The 7,104-nt window shown below is 38.0% G+C and overlaps 1 pseudogene; it reads right to left on the reverse strand.

Moving 5' to 3' along the window:
• Positions 1 to 4,071: 4,071 nt before the first annotated feature.
• LOC100684576 lies at positions 4,072 to 4,554 on the reverse strand (annotated as a pseudogene).
• Between the last annotated feature and the right edge of the window lie 2,550 nt (positions 4,555 to 7,104).

Here is a 7,104-nt window from a genome sequence, read left to right on the forward strand (position 1 = left end):
GCATGACAACATAGTATTTTTTTTTAATTTTTATTTATTTATGATAGGCACACAGAGAGAGAGAGAGAGAGGCAGAGACATAGGCAGAGGGAGAAGCAGGCCCCATGCACCGGGAGCCTGACATGGGATTCAATCCCGGGTCTCCAGGATTGAGCCCTGGGCTAAAGGCAGGTGCTAAACCGCTGCGCCACCCAGGGATCCCGACAACATAGTATTTGAGTACCCACTACTCAGCCAAAGAAATAGAATATTATCAGTACCTTAGAGCTGCCCAACCCATCGTGAGCCCTTCCTAACTGGACACTTCCCCTTTCCCAAGAAATAATCACTCTACTGAATTTTGTGTTAATCATTCTCTTGTTTTTCTATATAGTTTTACGAAATATATATGAGTCATTATTGTTTAGTTTTACCTGGTTTCTTCTTTAAAAAAAAAACATTTTCTTTATTTATTAATGAGAGACACACAGAGAGAGCGGCAGAGACACAGGCAGAGGGAGAAGCAGGCTCCATGTAGGGAGCCCGAAGTGGGACTCGATCCGGGGTCTCCAGGATCAGGCCCTGGGCTGAAGGCGGTGCTAAACCGCTGAGCCACCCGGGCTGCCCTTTACCTGGTTTCACACTTCCTAGAAATACAGTAATACAGAATATATGTACTTCTGTGATCTTTCTATTCAACATTATGATTTTGTAGGACCAGAGCTAACCTATAGAGGGTCTTCGTGCAGTTTTTAAAAATTTAAAAAGCACCCCTCCCTTCAGGGACAGGCATCCCTGTGCCAGTGTGCACAGCTTGGCACATGGAACATAGAATAGATCTCAGTGCCTACTGAATCCATTGCCACAGCCTGCAATCACAGTCATACGTGGCAGCCTCATGTTCTTGAGATTTACCTTTTTTTTTTTTTAAGATTTTATTTTTATTTATTTATTCATGATAGTCACACACAGAGAGAGAGAGGCAGAGACACAGGCAGAGGGAGAAGCAGGCTCCATGCACCGGGAGCCCGACATGGGATTCGATCCTGGGTCTCCAGGATCGCGCCCTGGGCCAAAGGCAGGCGCCAAACCGCTGCGCCACCCAGGGATCCCTTTTTTTTTTTTTTTTTTTTTTTTTAATTTTTACAAATTAAGGATTCTAAGTTAACATTTTTATAAAGAACCTTAAAATCTATCTTAAAACAAAAGAGGATTTCTAAATAATATTCATATTCTCCCCCAAATTAATTTATGTCCCCAAATTAATTTATGTAAAAAAAATCTGAGATCAAGAAAATGTGGTTTTTCAAAAACAGTTTACTGTTGTACTAATTTTTAAGCACGGCAGGCTCGCTCCCATTTGAATTCTATCTTGAATCTTGACTAGCTACTTTTGAAGAAACAACAACAAAAATAATCATGGGATTCGATCCCGGGTCTCCAGGATGGCACCCTGGGCCAAAGACAGGCACTAAACCACTGCGCCACCCAGGGATCCCGAGATTTACCTTTGATGATAGTTCCAGCTGGGATTCATTCATGTGAATGGTGATTTCACTGCATGAATATACTTCAATTGGTTTATCCATTGTATTGGGGGTGGATATATGAATTTTCCTGCCTGTAGGGTCAGTGTTGCTATGGGCAGTCTTATACTTGTTGGCTGGTGCACATGTAAAAATTATTTTTCTAAGGTTTATATCTAGAAGTGAAATCACTGGGTCATATTGTTGAACTTTATTAAGTAAAGCAGGGTGGTCATACCAAGTAGCACATCAACCAACAGCACACTGTTCCCTAACCTCACCATCACTTGGCTTAATAATTTTGCCAGTCTAGTGGGTATGAAATAGTATCTCATTGTGGTTTTAATTTGTCTTAGCCTGATTTAAAATGAGGCATCTTTTCTTGTTTTTATGAATCATTTGTGTTCCCTCATCTATGAAATGCCTAAATCATGCCCTTTGTCCAATTTTCAATTGAGTTGTTTGTCTTTTTCTTATAATATTTAGAAGTTCTTCATATATTCCAAGTCCTAATTGTTTTTGATGATATGTTTGGTAAATATCTTCTCCTAATTTGGAGCTTGAATTTACATCTGATTAATGGTCTTTTTTGAAAACATAAGTCCTTATATTTAATGTAGTAGAATTCATCAGTATTTATCTTTACACCTTCTGCTTTTTTGTGTCTTAAGAAATTCTTCCCTATCCTAAAGTCATAAAGATATTTTCATATATATATTGGCTTCTAAGCTTTACGGTTTTATTCCTTTCATATTTAAGTCTCTATTTGTCTTGAATTGATTTTTTTTTTGTATTTGGTTCTTCTTCAAGAGCAAGAGCTATTATTAGCCCTTTACTCTTCCATATAAATTTCCATATAATTTTAGAATCAATTTATCAAGTTCCACAAAAAAATCCTATCGGAATTTTATTGAATCTGTGGATCAATTTGAAGAACGTCAGCATATTTTCAATATTGAATATAGTAACCATAGTCATAGTACATATCTCCGTTTAACTAGGTCATCTGCAAGGTCTTTCAATAAAGCTTTACAACGGGCATGCACAATTTTTGATAGATTTATTCCTAGGTGCTTTATTTATTTTTTTATATTTATTTATTATTTATGATAGACATAGAGAGAGAGAGAGGCAGAGACACAGGAGGAGGGAGAAGCAGGCTCCATGCCAGGAGCCTGACGCAGGACTCGATCCCAGGACTCCAGGATCGCGCCCTGGGCCAAAGGCAGGCGCTAAACCACTGAGCCGGGATCCCTGGGTGGCGCAGCAGTTTGGCGCCTGCCTTTGGCCCAGGGCGCGATCCTGGAGACCTGGGATCGAATCCCACGTCAGGCTCCCGGTGCATGGAGCCTGCTTCTCCCTCTGCCTGTGTCTCTGCCTCTCTCTCTCTCTCTGTGTGACTATCATAAATAAATAAAAATTAAAAAAAAAAATAAAAAAAAAAATAAACCACTGAGCCACCCAGGGATCCCCTCCTAGGTGCTTTATATTGTTGTTTTGTTAAATGGCATTTTTAAAAATTGAAGTATAATTAACATACGGTATGTATTAGTTTCAGGTGTACAATATATGATTCAACAATTCTATATGTTACTCAGTGGTGATCATGTTAAGTGTATTCTTAACCCCCTTGATCTATTTCACTTCAAAATGGCATCTTTTAAAAATTACATTTCCTAGGGGCACCTCAGTTGGTTGGGTGTCCAACTCTTGGTTTCAGCTCAGGTAATGACCTCAGGGTTATAAGAGTGAGCCCATGTTGGGCTCCACACTCAGCGCCAAGTCTGCTTAAGATTCTCTCTCTCCCCCTCTCTCTGCCCCTCCCCCTGCTCATGCATGCTCTCTCCCTTTCTCTCTAAAAAAATAAATCTTTTTTAAAAAATTACATTTTCTAACTGATTGTTGCTGATGTATACAAATGTAATTGTCTTTGGGGTAATGATTTTGTACCAGAAAGCTTGCTAAAAGTCAAGTAATTTTGGTTCTTTAGTGTTTTCCAAATAGGGAAATATACCATCTATGGATAATGACAGCTTTATTTATTCCCTTTTGATCTGTATACCTTCCCCCATCCCTTTTCCCTGATACACTGCACTGGCCAGGATATGCGGTACAATGAAGAAAAGAAATGTTGGTAGCAGGCACCCTTGCCTTAATCCTGATACTAGAGGGAATGCTTTCACCAGTCATCATTTAGTTTTATGTTTCCTTTAGGTTTTTTCATAGATGCCCTTTATTGGGTTAAAGAAATTTCTTTTTATTCCTATCTTGCTAATAAATGTTTAATTAATGTGATATTACTCATACAAATTTTGTTTTCCATGACTTATCTTTTTTTTTAACTAAAAGAGTTGACGATTTTATTTCCACATTTCACAATACAAATGAATATTGCTTTTTTTTTGGTCCCACTACCCCCCTACCAAAACCATTCTCTCTTTGATAGGAAGGGGGAGCAAATCTTCCTTGTCATGCTGTGAGAAAACACCCAGAATCACAGCACCATGATCTCCTGGTGAAGTAGAACAAGTAATAAAAAATGGAAATAAAGAGGCTCCCCCTCTCCTTATATGTCTGGTGGAGTAATTCTCAGCCAAGTGGGCACCATCACAGTATGGGTGGGAGGTCTCATCATAGGGGGTCCAGGCATCATTGGCATGTGTCCTCCCTTAGGCAGCCTCATTTCAGGAGCAGGTCCCACTGGCATCATTCCAGGAGGAGGAGGAGGACCCATCATTGGCATCACGGGAAGGTCCCCCACATGGGATGCTGACATCATACCAGGGGAAGGAGGACCCAGGGGTTGGTGGGCAGGTGGGATCACTGCCCCCACAGGAGGAGTAGCAGCGAATGGAGTAGGAGGTGGCTTTCCTTGTCGAAATGCAGCAATTGTCCTGTTGATAAGGCTCTTAGCCTGCTTTCCCGTCCATTTCTGATAGTAGTCTTTCACATTTGCTTTGTGTTTCCTACCACTGCAGTGTGTCTTCCTCCCAGATGGAGAATCATGAGGGAAGAATGTGTCACAGCAGTTACGTTAAAACTTAGACATGTTGCTCTGTAGGTCATTGGCCACTCCGTCTCGCACCAACCAAAAATGACCTCCATGTCTTTTTCAGTCCGTTTTTGCAAGGTACATTCTTCAGGAATTTATACATATTTTTAAGTTTTCAGACTTATCAACACAAAGGTGTCCATAATAACCTTTTTAAAAAATATCTGTTGCATCCATAGTTATAGTAGTCACTTTTTCCCTTATAATGGCAATTTTTGTCACTTTCTTTTTTTTTTTTTTTTTAAGATTTTCTTTATAACTAATCTCTGCACTCAACATGGGGCGTGAACTCACAACCCCAAGATCAAGAGTCACATGCTCTTCCAGCTGAACCAGTCAGGCACCACTTTTCTTTTTTTTTATTGATTAATCGCAGCAGAGGCTTGTCAGTTTCATTAAACTGTTCAGAAAATGTTTGTCTTGGTCAATACTCTCATTGTATGATTGCTTTTACCTCAATTTCTGCATCTATGTTCATGATTTCCTTTCTTCTTTTTCTAACTTTTCAAGTTCTATACTTGGGCCATTAATTTTGAGCATTTCTTCTTTTCTAATGGAAGTATCTAACGATAGATATTTCCCTCAAGCATCCATCCCTTTAGCTATACCACAAGTTTTGACACATAATTATTTTGTTATCACTCAATTCTAAATGTGATGGATTTGTCGATTTTCCCTTGTAGTTTAATTTTCACTCTGTTATATTGGGTATAAACAAATTTATAATTGTTATATTTTTCTGGTGATTCATAACTTTTATCATTGTGTGCTGACCCACTTTTTGCCTTCTTTTCTATCTTATCTGATAATTAATACAGTTATACCACATTTCTTTAGTCTTTGCCTAATATACATTTTTTCTCTTTGAATTATAATATCTATGTATCCTTATTTTGAGATGTGTCTCATATAAATAGCTAAATTTTATTATCTTTTTTATCTTTGTCTTTTAACTGAAGGATTTCATTTATTGTGATTACTGGTATATTTGGATTAATTCTACTATGTTATTTTGTGCTATTTGTCCTATCCTTTTTTGTTCTTCTTCTCCTTTTTTTTTTTTTTTGTTCCTCCAGCTTATTTTTATTTTGATAAAATATACCTGTAAATTAGGGTTATCTTTTAAAGATTTATTTTTATTTTTTAATAAATTTATTTTTTATTGGTGTTCAATTTACCAACATACAGAATAACACCCAGTGCTCATCCCGTCAAGTGCCTCCCTCAGTGCCTGTCACCCATTCACCCCCACCCCCTGCCCTCCTCCCCTTCCACGACCCCTAGTTCATTTCCCAGAGTTAGGAGTCTTTATGTTCTGTCTCCCTTTCTGATATTTCCCACACATTTCTTCTCCCTTCCCTTATATTCCCTTTCACTATTATTTATATTCCCCAAATGAATGAGAACATACAATGTTTGTCCTTCTCCGACTGACTTACTTCACTGAGCATAATACCCTCCAGTTCCATCCAAGTTGAAGCAAATGGTGGGTATTTGTCGTTTCTAATGGCTGAGGAATATTCCATTGTATACATAAACCACATCTTCTTTATCCATTCATCTTTCGATGGACACCGAGACTCCTTCCACAGTTTGGCTATTGTTCTTCTCCTTTCTTGTAAAAGATTTTAATTAATTGAGGTTTGTCTTTTGTTTCTGTTGTTCTTTGGCTTAAATTTAGGAGAATATAACTGCTCATAAGCTATAGTCTCTATGTCTGTTTTTCATTGCTTGCCCTAAATATATTAGCACAAATACTTTACCATTTCAAAAGTTAATAATTTTACCTTCCTCATGAATCATATAAGAACCTTAGGTTATTTTTATTCTGATCATCATCCTGTCAATATACATGCCATTGTTATCCAGTATTTTAGGTCTCTCTTTTTTTAAACTGTACAGTCTATATATTACTAATAGTTTTAGTCAAGTGATTTTTGCTTGAGCATACCCACATATTTACCACTTATTTATGCATGATATGTTCTTACATCTCAGGCCTTCCATTTGGGTCATTTTCTTTTTCCTTGATCTCCGTGCGTTTGAACTTTTCTTTGTTGAAGCCTTTTAATAGCTTCTCTCTGAGAATGGGCTCTAACTTTACTTCTTGGGCATCATTTGTGAGGCTGGTTTGAAAGCACAGTGATCCAAGTGATTTGCTGCCTTGAAGCTGGAAAGGGTAACTATCAGATAAGGCAGACTGTTAAATAGGAAATGTTTCAGCCACATCAAGGGCGCCCTGCTCCCAGGCATTATGGGGATTCTGTTATCTTTTACAGATAAAGGAAGCCAGATACGTGCATCAAACTTACCTGCAAGAATCTTAACATCCTTTAATCTGACCAAATGATGTAAAGCAATTTAATAAAAGAAATCTCACTACATTTTGGGCTGAAGACTGGAATTTTTTTTTATAATACAAGGTTGCTTTAATATTCTAATAAAACCATTTCCAAAACTTCTCCTCCTGATTCCCTCAGCCTCCATAAGAAACATCTGTGTTTTATGTGCCTGCCTGGCATCTAGTCTTTCTTTTTCTGATCACGT

This window comes from Canis lupus, chromosome 36, assembly GCF_011100685.1.
Source record: "Canis lupus familiaris isolate Mischka breed German Shepherd chromosome 36, alternate assembly UU_Cfam_GSD_1.0, whole genome shotgun sequence".
In the NCBI taxonomy this organism is placed as follows: Eukaryota; Metazoa; Chordata; class Mammalia; order Carnivora; family Canidae; genus Canis; species Canis lupus.